The sequence below is a fragment of the Caloenas nicobarica genome, chromosome 25, assembly GCF_036013445.1.
Source record: "Caloenas nicobarica isolate bCalNic1 chromosome 25, bCalNic1.hap1, whole genome shotgun sequence".
In the NCBI taxonomy this organism is placed as follows: Eukaryota; Metazoa; Chordata; class Aves; order Columbiformes; family Columbidae; genus Caloenas; species Caloenas nicobarica.
The window spans coordinates 237,161-250,172 of NC_088269.1; the positions used below are offsets into that span (position 1 = coordinate 237,161).

Sequence of the window (13,012 nt, forward strand, 5' to 3'; positions counted from 1 at the left end):
CAGGCCTTGAGCAAATCCAGTGATGAGGAATCCACAACTGCTCTGGGCAACCTGTTCCAGGGTCTCGCCAACCTCGTAGTAAAAAATGTTCTTTATTGAGAGCATTGGTATTCCCTGGTGAGACAGGACTCGCATGGTACAGGACCAGGATGTCACCAATGGGTGACTGAGATGGCTTAGAGAACCCCTGTCAAAGATAGTAGCAAAAGTGTTTTTAATATGATGTTGTAAAAGCGTGAGTTAACCAAGTTCGATGCAAGGCTCAATCTATTACTGTACGGCACAATCATTTGAAGAGTGATTGAAAACTCCTAAGGCACAGGTCAAAGTACCAAGATGCTCTTCTGCTCTTTCCTCAGGCTTTATCAGCATCTCACAGCATGGACAGAGCCCGGGTGGGGACTTGGAGACCTCATGGCCCATTGGTCCCCATCATGGCCCAGTTCACCAGCCCTGGACCCAAATGCTCAGTCCCAGGAACAACAGGTAAAACAAGGATCCGAGTGGTGTGTTGAGCACACCCGTGGTAAAATCAGCTACAAACCCGTTTCCCTTTTTCCCCCTCCTCACAGAAGCCCCCTGCTCCTAAAACCTTCCCATGCAAACCCAGTACATGTGAGGTTTGTTTGTTTGTTAGTTTTTATTTCTCCATGATTATCACTGGAACCAGACTGTCAAGAGGTCCCGTTTCTTTTTAAGATAATTCAGCAATGCAGTTGTAGAAGCATTTATACTTAGAGATTTACTGTTTGTTACTACAAGGCACAGTACAGCTCACCTTTATTACTCTTGGAGGAAAAAGGACGGGAATTTTGTGAGCTCGGCAGCTCAGTCTCCTGCAGCTTCAAAGGAGCTTTGAACGCAGTGGCCTGCAGGTGGCCTTTCACATGCTGTTCTTCATAGGTTACCTGAACCACAACCCCTCAAAGCCCCCACTTACCCCTGTCAAGGGGCAGAACCTCCTGCAGAAGGCAGCTGCTCGCCAGGTCCTCGATATTGCGTGGAGCTTCCATGGCCAGGAATGGGGAGTACGTGGCTCCAGCCTCTCCCATGGGTGGACTTCCCGAGATAAACACCGAGCTCATGCCTGGACCAAGTGAGTAACATTTGCCCAGCTGTTTGTTCAGACAAGACAAGGATGTTTTCACCTTTCCCTGCGACAGTGGCACAAAAGTTAGATGGGTGCAAAAGGCTCAGCTCACCCCTTCAATGAGCTGTGGATGTTTTCCAGCAGCCGGCACTTCTGCAGCTGTTAAGGAGAGCAGCCTGTGTTGAAATTGCCTCCTTGGCTTGAGAGAAAAGGCCACAACTTCACTGCTTTTGTGCTGTTGTCCTCTGCCCTAGGCGATTACTGCCCTGAGAAGTCCAACAGTCACGTCCTTAAGTGCCCTCCTGTGCAGTCCATGTCCTTCCGGCACAGGGGCATCAAAACCGACCTCCCTCCAGGTAAGTGATGCAGGGAGACGCCTACCCTTGCGTAGCGTATGAGGCACGGACTCTCAGTGAGGTGCGATGAGAGACATTTATGACAAATTCAGGCTTGTATTTAGACTTGCTAGGATGCTTGCTCAGGCATTGCTGATTTGCTAAGTTAGGCATTACATAAGCGATACATTTTGCGTTCCTACCAAAGTTGCTACCAGAAAAGCATTTTTTGATCTATCACAAGTTACCCCAAGTCCTTGATGTATCAGTCCTGTATCAATCCCTCTGGTCTTAATGTATCAATCAGTACAGTCCTTGCTTCTTGTTTTTCCACCAACGCTTGTTCCCCCACCGTTGACTCTTGTAGTTTCTCACAGGCCCAGTGTCAGAACACTGCCACACCCTTGCAGCTCAAGCATCCTCTACTGACAATCTGCTGCTCAGCTTGTTAACCATGGCCAGTTCAAAGCCTCCACTGCAGGACACAGCTGTTTCCTGACAAGCTTCCTGCATGTGCAGTAGAAGGCAGTGGGGAGTGCTCCTGGTTGGCTGCAGCTGCTTTGGCAGGTGCTTGTGCTCATGTCTCAGCCCCAAGGTCTGATCTGTGCCTTTCCCCCCACCCAAGCTGTGCTGCTGGCTCTGAGGAAATAGGGGTACAGAGGGCGGATGGTTTTACCAGAGCTGTGAAGTTCCAGTGAACCCCTCGGGGATTTTTTCTCCCTGGTTCTTGCAGTTTCAGCCCAAACTCACCTCATCCCACAGAAGCATTGACAGCTCAGTTTCGGAGCTGCCAACAGTGCCCCAGCGTGGCTGAAGGTGGAAGGATTGGGAAAGGGGGCAGACATCCTTCCTGCTCCTCTGAGCAGCTGTCACAGAGGCACCTCAAAGTCAGTTTTAGGCGGACAACAAGTTCAAACCAGACTTTATTCTGGCCGGAAAAGTGTAGCAAATACACCATATAGAAACAGGGTTTATACAATTAGTTAGCACTGCAACAACATAAAACACAGGTTCAGATATCAGTTGAGGGGATTATTGGGCTACAACAACATAAGAATAATGAGGATGCACAACGTGCACACATTCAGTCACAAGAAACAAAACCAGAGGCCTCTGACTCCAGGGAACCCACAAGAAATAATCACTCGCCTGGGTTAGGCGAGGGCTCTCACTTGCCTGGTTAGACAAGGACTCATTCAAGGATCTATCCAGTAAATAACCACTCACCAAACGAGGAGCTGAGGCACTCTCAATCCCAGGAGGTCTCCTTAGACAGCATCCCAGTCTAAGGAAAGGGCTTCAGTTCACAGACCCGCAGCTCCGAGAAGACCACTCAAAGGGGTCTTCTGTGGGAACCCCGTTTTATAGTGTGGTCAGATGTGGCTGTGGGCATTACAACATGGTCCAGAAGCTTTGCAGCTACTCTGGGCACCTCCTTTGTTGAGGACCCTGTCAACCGACTCAGGGTCCCGTTAAGAACCCGGTCAATTGACTGAGGGTCCCACCCTTCCTGCCCCCCCAGCTGGTGGAGGTGAAGTGACCCTGCCCAGGGCAGGGGAGGATGTGACTGACAGCACCTTGGTACCACTCTGGTGCATATGTGGGGACAGGCACAGTGGGGCACAGAAGGAGCTAAAGAGCCATCAACTGCCCCAGTGAAGGCTCCAGATCTCCGGGGGACGTGCAGCTGCCACAGCAGCCTTTGCAGGGTGCCTGTCTCTGCCCCAGAGGTTTCTTCTCTTCCCATTCCTCTTGCAGGTCCAGGCACCTACACGTTGCCCAGGGTGCTGGGCCCCAGCACGGTGCACACAGCTGCCAGCCCGTGCGATTCCATGAGGTGGAAGAATCAGCAGAATCACTACGGTGCCGATTTCGCCACGGTGAGCTCTGCTTCTCCGCCTTTTTGTAACAGCAGCTGAAGCTGCTCTGCTCTCCTCATGGCAGAAGAGCTGCAAAGCCTGCAGGATCCTTTCTTAGCACATCCTTGGCTGCAGTAGGAGCAGAACCCAAGAGTGCCCGTGCCTTCTGTCAGGGCCACAGGATTCTCCTGCCATTCCAGCAGGAGACAGGAGTCTCTGCCTCCACCGCGGTCCCTTGCTTTCTAACAGTTACAGTGTTGCTGATGCATCAGCTCTCATGGGAATCTCCCTCCTGCTCTGGGATAAGCCTCATCTCTGCTCCTAGTCCTTGTGGGTTGAATTCACTTGGCTTGATTGTCATTGTGGACAGCTGGCAATGGAGATGAAGGTGAAGGAGAAAAATCCTCAGAGCAATTCCTGAAACGTATTTCTGGCAGAAAAACAAACGCCTTCTTTCAGGCATCTGCTCTGAGCGACTTAGGATCAGGATTTCACATCCAGTGGCCATAAAAACACACAAAGAGGAAAATGGCTGCCCACACCTCCACCAACTTGCAATAGAAGGGCTGTGGCATTTCCAAATCCTTTACATTCCTGCAGAATTTAAAAACCCTTGGGGAATACCCAGTGATGATCACAACCCCCTGGTGCTCTGCTGCTCTACACATGAACTCCCATCGCGCTCGAGATTGGTCCCTTGGCAACCTGGCAGTGTGAAGAGCTGGCAAGAAATGATGGGACCAGCTCCAGGGGATCTCCACTAGGAGGTCACAGCGGCTGCAAGGCTGAGCTGTTGCAATGAAAAGTTGAAATCTGCCATCACAGATTCATAGAATCATTTTGGTTGGAAAGGACCCTCAAGATCATCAATTCCATCCATAGCCTAGGTCTGGCACTAACCCATATCCGTAAGAGCCTCATCTGTATGTCTTTTAAACCCCTCCAGAGATGGTGACTCCCCCACTTCCCTGGGCAGCCTCTTCCAATGCCTGACAACCCCTTCTGTGAATAATTTTTTTCCTAATATCCAATCTAAACCTCCCCTGGTGCAACTTGAGGCCTTTTCCTCTTGTCCTATAACTTGCTACCTGGGAGAAGAGACAAACACCCTCCATGCTCCAACCTCCTTTCAGGCAGTTCAGGGAGCGATAAGGTCTCCCCGCAGCCTCCTGTTCTCCAGGCTGAACAGCCCCAGGTCCCTCAGCCGCTCCCATCACACTTGTGCTCCAGGGTCTTCATCAGCTCCATTGCCCTTCTCTGAACTCTCTCTAGCACCTCAAGGTCTTTCCTATAGTGAGGGGCCCAAAACTGACCCCAGGGCTCAAGGTTTGGCTTCACCAGTGCCCAGCACAGGGGGATGATCACTGCCCTGGTCCTGCTGCCCACTCTATTCCTGATACAAGCCAGGATGCTGGTGGCCTTTTTTCCACCTGGGCACACCCTGGCTCATATTCAGCTGCTGTCAATCAACACCCCCAGGTCCTTTTCTGCTGGGCAGCTTTCCAGCTGCTCTTCCCCAAGCCTGTAGCGCTGCCTGGGGTTGTTGCGACCCAAGTGCAGGACCCTGCGATTGGCCTTGTTGAACCTCAGACAACTGGCCTCAGCCCAACCATCCAGCCAGTCCAGATCCCTTTTTAGAGCCTTCCTACCGTCCAGCAGATCAACGCTCACACCCAGCATGGTGTCATCTGCAAACATATTGAGGGTGCACTCAATCCCCTCATCTAGATCATTGATAAAGAGATTAAACAGAACTGGCCTCAATATTGAGCCCTGGGGACACCACTTGTGTCCGGCCACCGACTGGATTTGGCTCCGTTCACCACAACTCTTTGGGCCCAGCCCTCCAGCCAGTTCTTTATCCATCGCCGGTACACCATCCAGGCCATGAGCTGCAGCTTCTCTAGGAGATGCTGTGGGATATGGTGTCAAAGGTTTTACTGAAGTCCAAGTACACAGCATCCTCAGCCTCTCCCTCATCGAGTAAGCAGGTCACCTTGTCACAGGAGATCAGGCTGGTCAAGCAGGACCTGCCTTTCATAAACCCATGCTGACTGGGCCTGATCGCTTGGTTGTCCTGTGTGTGCCATGTGATGTCACTCAGGATGGTCTGTTCCATGACCTTCCCTGGCACCGAGGGCAGATTGACAGGCCTGTAATTCACTGGATCCTCCTTCTGACCCTTCTTGTAGACGGGAATCACATTCACCAACTTCCAGTCAACTGGGACCTCCTTGGTTAGCCAGGCTTGCTGATACACAATTGAAAGTGGCTTAGTGATCACGTCTGCAGTCTCCCTCAGCAGCCTTGGATGGATCCCATCTGCCCCCATAGACCTGTGTGTGTCTAAGTGGTGTAACAGGTCACCAACCATTTCCCCTCGAATTATTGGACTACATTCTGCTCCCTGTCCCTGTTTTCTGGCTCAGGGGGAAGTGTACCTGGAGCACAACTGGTTTGACTGTAAAAGACTGAGGCAAAGAAGGCATTCCACTTCTTTCCAGCTATATCATTTCACCTGTCAAAACTAGAGTTAGGTCCAGAAATCACCGTTTCATTGTCCCATCATTAGTCAAGACACCCAGGGAGGGTCAGGAATGGATCTCCTTTAGTCCTGCCAAGGGAAGGCATCCAACTGAGTAAATTGGGGCATCTCACTGTGGGTTTGTACTCAGAATCACAGAATGGTTTCAGTTGGAAGGGACCTCTGGAGATCATCTAATCCAACCCACCTGCTAAAGTAGGATCATCTAGAGTGGATTTCACAGGAAGTGTCCAAGTGGGTTTGAATGTCTCTAGAGAAGGAGACTCCAGAACCTCTCTGGGCAGCCTGCTCCATTGTCTGTCACCCTCAAAGCAGAGAAATTTTTCCTCATATTCAGATGGAACCTCCTGTGTTTCAGTGCCTGTTACCTGTCATCCTGTCGTTGGGCATCACTGAAATGAGTCTGGTCCCATGCTCTTGACATCCATCCTTAAGATATTTATAAACATTGATGAGATTGTCTCTCAGCCTTCTCCACACTGAACAGACCCAGCTCTCTCAGTCCATTCACATAAGAAAGGTACTCTAGTATTAGTATATTAGTAGTAGTAGTTTATTATTACATTGTTGTCTTATTAAACTGTTTTTTCTCAACCCACAAGTTTGTCCCTTCCCTTTCACTTCTCTCCCCTGTCCCCCTTTGGAGGGGTGGAGGAAGTATGTGACCAACTATCATGGTCTTAGTTGCTGGCTGGGGTAAAAGCATGGCAGGGAAGAATAGTAGTAGCTCGGGAAATCTTGAAAATCACTTTCCAAGATGCTGACACTCTTTTTGGTGGTGGGAAACAGCATGAGAAAGGAAAGCCATAAAAAACTGCAGCTCTGGAGGTCCAGAGTGGAGCTGAGGATAAAGAAATGTCATTGTGAGCATAGTGCTGTGGTCATTCAGAGGAGTCTGGATCAGCCATGGCTTTGTGTTTCAAGGAGCAGCTGGGGAGGATGGAGAGACAGCAGCACAGGAGGGGAAATACTGGGGTGAGAACAAGGTGGGGAAGCACATGGAGTGTCTGCAGCCTGCGGGGAAACAGCCACAGGCCTGGGACAGTGTAGAATGGCCTGTGGTGGAGATGGCCAAGGATGAGGCTGAATGTCCCTGGACGGCCCAAGGTCTTTGTCCCCTTGGCTATGGCTGATGTCCCTGCCACTGAGGCCTAAGAGAAGACTCATCATTGTCATGGCCATGGGGCCTCATTGCTCCTTGCGCCTCCCCAAGAGAGGTTGGGAGGTGTCACACCATTGTCCTTCACTTGTCATCACACTCCCCACATCCCCAGGAAGAGCCCTGAGACACACGTGAGGGACAGGATCTCCCTTTGTAGGGGCAGGAGTTCAAGGTTTGACCATCCTCCTTCATCAAACAAACCAAGGGTTTTCTCAGCATCAGAGCTGCTGCACTTTGCCTTTGCCTGATGTAATCACAGTCTCCAATTATCTGCTCCAACGAGTCCTTGGGGAGGCTTTGTCAGTAATGGCCTCAGTGGGACCCATTAATGCTTCAAGTAACTTTGGAGTTTGCTTCTGACTTGGACTTCTTGAGGAGATTCTTCAGTCTACTCTTGGTATCTGAGGTTCATGGACTCAGCACCAAATACACCATGGGGCTCATTAAAATACAAAAAGCCCTAATGAGCCATGTCTTTTCCTGTCATTTTCTTCAAGTCTGCAAGGCTTATACAACTAATTGGAGAGGTTTCAGTGGGTTACTTCGTGATGAAGATTTCAAAGAAGATTTCATAAGGGAGGGTTTTTTCTTTCAATGGTACTTTCTATCATTCTTGATTTCATAGAAGAAGTGACAGCAGCATTCTACACTGGGCATTGATCCAGAAGGTCACCTGAATACACCGGGACAGGCAGGAGAAGCTGTCCCTTAAGGTCGGACACTGTATGGACAACCTTGCTCCTCATCCCTCCCCGCCCCAGTCTGCCAGTTCCCTCCTTGGCCACGTGGGACTTGCATCACTTTTCCTCACATCAGACTTCTCCACTGAGGGCTGCAGGTGGATGGTGCAGCTCCTCTGCACCAGCTCCCACCTGCTCGCCTTAGAGACCTGGCTGCACTCAGGCACAGAAAGGTTTCTCTTCAATGCCAACAAGTAAAGACAACACGATTTAATAGAGTAAAACACTTTCCACAACTGTCTAAGCTGGATCTGATGAGGTCCACCATCCACAAGGGACGTCCACACAAGAACTGTTTTAGGCAGAGTTAGGAAAGGATAGATATAAACACAAATAATGTGCTGACTGCCATGTTAATTAGAGCTCTGAAGGATGGGGCAAGTTTGTAACTCCCTGAAGCTCAAAGCAGAAACCAAACAGTTGAGAGGCAACTGAATGACCAAAGAGGAAGCAGAGGAGAAAACCTGAGAGTGCTGGGAAGGTTGTGTGTGCAGACAGTCTGCTGAAATTTTTCCTTTGGCATGGACCTTGAATCAGGAGAGTTGGAAACTCCTGAATGGCAAGGGAGATGAAATAATAGAGTGTTGCTAATAAAAGTACAGGAGAAGACCAATGTTCTCCTCCCCTTAGTACGCTTCCCAGTAATTAACTTTTTGACCTTTTTTTTTTTATATGTAAAAAAGTAATACGTAAAAAGCTTATCCGTGTAGCTGAAGACATGTGTGTCATATCCATTTCTATTTCTGGAAAACACTTTCCTTTTTGAAGAAAAAAAAACCTCTCAAAGATTTAAAAAAAAAAAAAAAAAAGTATGTTGACATCTTTCTTTGCTTTGAATCTTTGTCTTCAGTTCTTATTTTAATTTTCATTGACATCAGCTGACATCTGATGGGCCTACAGGCATTAAGCCAAGATCATTTTATGTCTTGTACAGCGCCCCATGCCCTCTAAACCTTCCCTGCCCAGGACTCTTCACACTTTGCCCAGAGCGAGTCACACTGAGGCGTTGACTGGTTCACTGGTTGAGATGTTGGTTTAGATGGTCACCTACAGCACAGGTGGATTCATGGCCCATAATTGTCTGCACTGACCAGTTAGAAACAGAGCCCAACATCACAATGGGATCACATGAGAAGTGAGGTTGAAGGGCCCTCGGGAGTCTGCAGTCCAACCTGTCAGAAACTGGATCACACCAAGGTGTTCAAGCCCTGATTCAATCAGAGATTGAACACCTGCAAGGACAGAGGCTGCTCAGCCTCTCTGGGTGACCCGAGGCAGCACTTGGCTGAGCTCCTAGGGCAAGGGTGTCAAACTCATTTACACCAGGACTACATCGGCCTCACGGTTGCCTTCAAAGGGCCAACTGTAATTTTAAGACTCTATAAATGTAGGAATAGTTGTATACATACAGTCCTAAAATTACATTCGTCCCTTTCAAGGCAACCGTGAGGCAGATGTGGCCCCTGGTGAAAGTGAATTTGACACCCCTGTTCTAGGGAAAAAACTTTTCCTTATGTCCTGGCTGAACCTCACCTCTTTCACCTTCCACCCATTGTTTTTTGTCCTTCTGCAATGCGCTAGAGTGAAGAGCCTGGCTCTGCATTCTCCATCACCTCCTCGTTGGCACTGGTAGGCTGTGATGAGGTCCCTGTCAGCCTTCCCTTCTCTGGCATGGACAAGCCCGGCTCCCTCAGCCTCTCCCCACAGGCAAAGTGCTCCGGTCTCTGGCTGTCCTCAGGGCCCTTTGCTCAACCCACTCCAGCTTGCCAATATCTTTCCTGAATTGGGATCTGAGATCTGGATGGAGTATTCCAGAGAATCCCTTCCCTCCATCTCCTGGCCGTGCTCCTGGTGGCACAGCCCAGGGTGCTCCTGGCCTCCCTTGCACCAGGGCACACGCTGCCTCCTGCCCAGCTCCCTGCCCACCCAGACCTTTCCCACAGAGCTGCTCGCAGCCAGGCAGCCCCAGCCTGTGCCATTGCCAGGGTGAGCCCCCTGCAGGGGCAGACACTGCTGTTTGTCCTGCTGGGGCTTCCTGAGGTTCCTGCCAAGATGTGCTCTCCTCCTTGAACCCCTTCATTGAGCACAGAGGCCTGGGTGGGTGTTCCAGTAAAGCCCCAGGCACAGAAGATGTTGAGTCCCTCAGCACCAGCATCACTCTCTGCTGTTATTAAATTTCCCTCCCCACCCAGTAACAGCCCCACATTTCCCTTGTTCTGCCTTGGTCTCTGATGCAGTGGTCTCTTTTCTTGCAGCCACCAACTCCAGGTGAGCTTTGCCCTTCCCAAAGTCACCCCTGCACAGCAAAGGTGATGCACATGAACTCCTTGTCTGTATTTGTCCTTGCTGTCACCCCTGGCAGCTGCTTTGTGGCCCCTGTCTGCACCCTGTGCTGTGACAGCCCAGCCCTGCTGCCCCACGCATGGTCCCACAGCCCCACGGTGCAGGCACAGCACAGGACAGGGTGCATTTGGGGTGGGGAACGGTCTCCCAGTGTGATGCCCACATGGTCCTTGGTGCTTTCTCACGCCATGGCCTTCCTGTGTGGCAGCCTCTCCAAGCTCCTGGAGAGGCCGTGCCAGCTGTGGGGTTCACAGACAGCCCCGCTCCAGGGTCTGCCAGGGTCTGGGCCAGGAGAGAGGCTGGGCAGGGCTGGCCATTCCCTGAGATGGGCCCTGAGCCCAGCAGGAGGATGGAGATGGCCTCACAGAGAACCTCACCCGTCAACCTGGGCTGAGCGGCCAGTGCTGGAAATGGCCCATGAGAGGTGGCCAGTGGCTGGGGGGTGACGAAGGCCCTGGGCCACCTTCCTGGTCTGTCCATGCCACCAAGGTCACAGAGCAGCCTCCTCTCTCCTGCACCTGCATGATATTGATCCCTCCCACAAGCCCTGGCTCTGCACCACAACCCCTGGTGTGAGTCTTCACGCTGCATGGCCATGCAGCACGAGATACAGGCTGATGTTTTTCTCTCCCAGGTACTTTCCAGCCCAGCCCAGCTCCCTGGAGTTTCTCCCACCTCCCCTGCCCTCTCTCCACCATCAACACCCTCTCCCCAGCAAAGCCCAGTTGGGGCTGGTCCCACACCAGTGCCCATTGCAGGTGCTCTGGGCAGTCACACCACAGCCTCTGCCCTTCTGAAGGGCACAGCAGCTCCTGGGGGTCAGAAAGCGGTCAGCCCTGGAGGTGGGTGAACACGCATGGCAAAGGGAAAAGGAGACACCTGTGTCCTTTGCTCTCCTTTCCCGGATATCCTGAGGGGTCCTCAGCCCCTCCATGCCATCCCATCTCCCCAGACCAGCACAAAAGCCCTGGCCCTTGAGGTCCTCCTTGGACAGTGCCCCATGCCCAGAGGAAGCAAATGTCCAACAGCAGCTCCATCACCCAGTTCCTCCTCCTGCCATTCACAGACACACGGGAGCTGCAGCTCTTGCACTTCTGGCTCTCCCTGGGCATCTACCTGGCTGCCCTCCTGGGCAACGGCCTCATCATCACCACCATAGCCTGTGACCAGCACCTCCACACCCCCATGTACTTCTTCCTCCCCAACCTTTCCCTCCTTGACCTGGGCTCCATCTCCACCATTGTCCCCAAATCCATGGCCAGTTCCCTCTGGGACACCAGGGCCATCTCCTACCCAGGATGTGCTGCCCAGGTCTTTCTCTTTGTGATTTCAGCAGAGTGTGCCCTTTTCACCATCATGTCCTACAACCGCTACGTTGTCATCTGCAGACCCCTGCACTACGGGACCCTCCTGGGCAGCAGAGCTTGTGTCCACATGGCAGCAGCTGCCTGGGGCACTGAGTTTCTTAATGCTCTGCTGCACACGGCCAATACATTTTCACTGCCACTGTGCAAGGGCAATGCTGTGGACCTTCTGTGAAATCCCCCAGATCCTCAAGCTCTCCTGCTTCTCTTACTTCAGGGAAGCTGGGCTTATTGTGCTTAGTGTCTCTTTAGCATTTGGGTGTTTTGTGTTCATTGTGCTGTCCTATGTGCAGATCTTCAGGGCCGTGCTGAGGATCCCCTCTGAGCAGGGACAGCACAAAGCCTTTTCCACATGTGTCCCTCACCTGGCTGTGGTCTCCCTGTTTGTCAACACTGGTGTGTTTGCCTACCTGAAGCCCCTCTCCATTTCCTCACCAAGCCTGGACCTGGTGGTCTCTTTTCTGTACTCACTGGTACCTCCAGCAGTGAACCCCCTCATCTACAGCATGAGGAACCAGGAGCTGAAAGTGGCACTGAAGAAGGTGATTCAATCATTCTTCTGTCAGCAGCAATAAGTTACCCGTGTCACTTCAGAAGTGATTTCCAGTTCATCTCAGGAACCTCCTTTGTGTTGAGCATTTTATCTGTGATAGCCATGTTTGTCAAGGAATTTCTTCATCCATGGCACTTCTCCTGAGGCATGAAGCCAGCCTCTCAGATTCAGAGGCCTGTTTACCTGTTTCTGAGACCACAACGTTCTGTGTCACATCTCTGTAATACAGAGTGATTCAAAAAGATGGACCCATTTTGAAATCACTGTATCTCTGAAATTGGGTCCATCTTTTTGAAACACCCCGTAAAAGGGGATTTCCTCACTTTCTGTATTTGGAGCTTGGGCTCTTCTTCCAAAGTTGTGGTCAGCCTGAATAAATTTCCCCCACAAGGCCATGCTGCTGTGCTTGGGTTTTTCATGTGCTCAGGGGAGGACATGAGGCAACATGTTATGTCATGGTGCTGGTTCGAGTGTTCATCTGTGGGTGCCCAGTGTTCTTGGAAATGGTGAAGGACCTTCAGTGATCTGCCTTGGACTGCCTCGCTGTGGTTTTCAGGCACCACAGCCTGCTCCCAGTGCTCTGTGCTTCAACAGGGGAATAAATGACCAACAGAAACCTATTTCTGCATTCCACAGCTCAGGGCTGGCGGCTCTGTCACTGCGGTAGCAGGAGCAGCATGAAGAGCTCCTGTGCCAGGAGTCTTGTGCTGGTGAGAGGGGCTGGCACAGGAGGGCTGCCAGCAATGGGTGTAAAGGATCTCTTGGAAACAAGAGCAGGGGACAAAGGGGGACTGTCCTGGGTTCCCTCATGCCATAGCTGGTCCCAGCCCTTGGGCTGATAGGGAGTCTGATCCTCCTCTCTGTCCCAATCTATCTATCTGACCATCCTACCACGCACCCGTGCATCTATGCATCCATCCATCCATCCATCCATCCGTACATCCATACTGGTACTCCATATGGGTGAGCTGCCCCATGATGTTTCTCATCCCAGTGAGATCATATAATCATTAGCTTGGAA

At 51.3% G+C, this 13,012-nt stretch overlaps 1 pseudogene; it reads left to right on the forward strand.

Annotated features, from left to right (window-relative positions):
* Positions 1-380: 380 nt before the first annotated feature.
* The window catches only part of LOC135998385 (ciliary microtubule associated protein 1A-like), a 175,618-nt pseudogene continuing 162,986 nt past the window's right edge, over positions 381-13,012 (forward strand).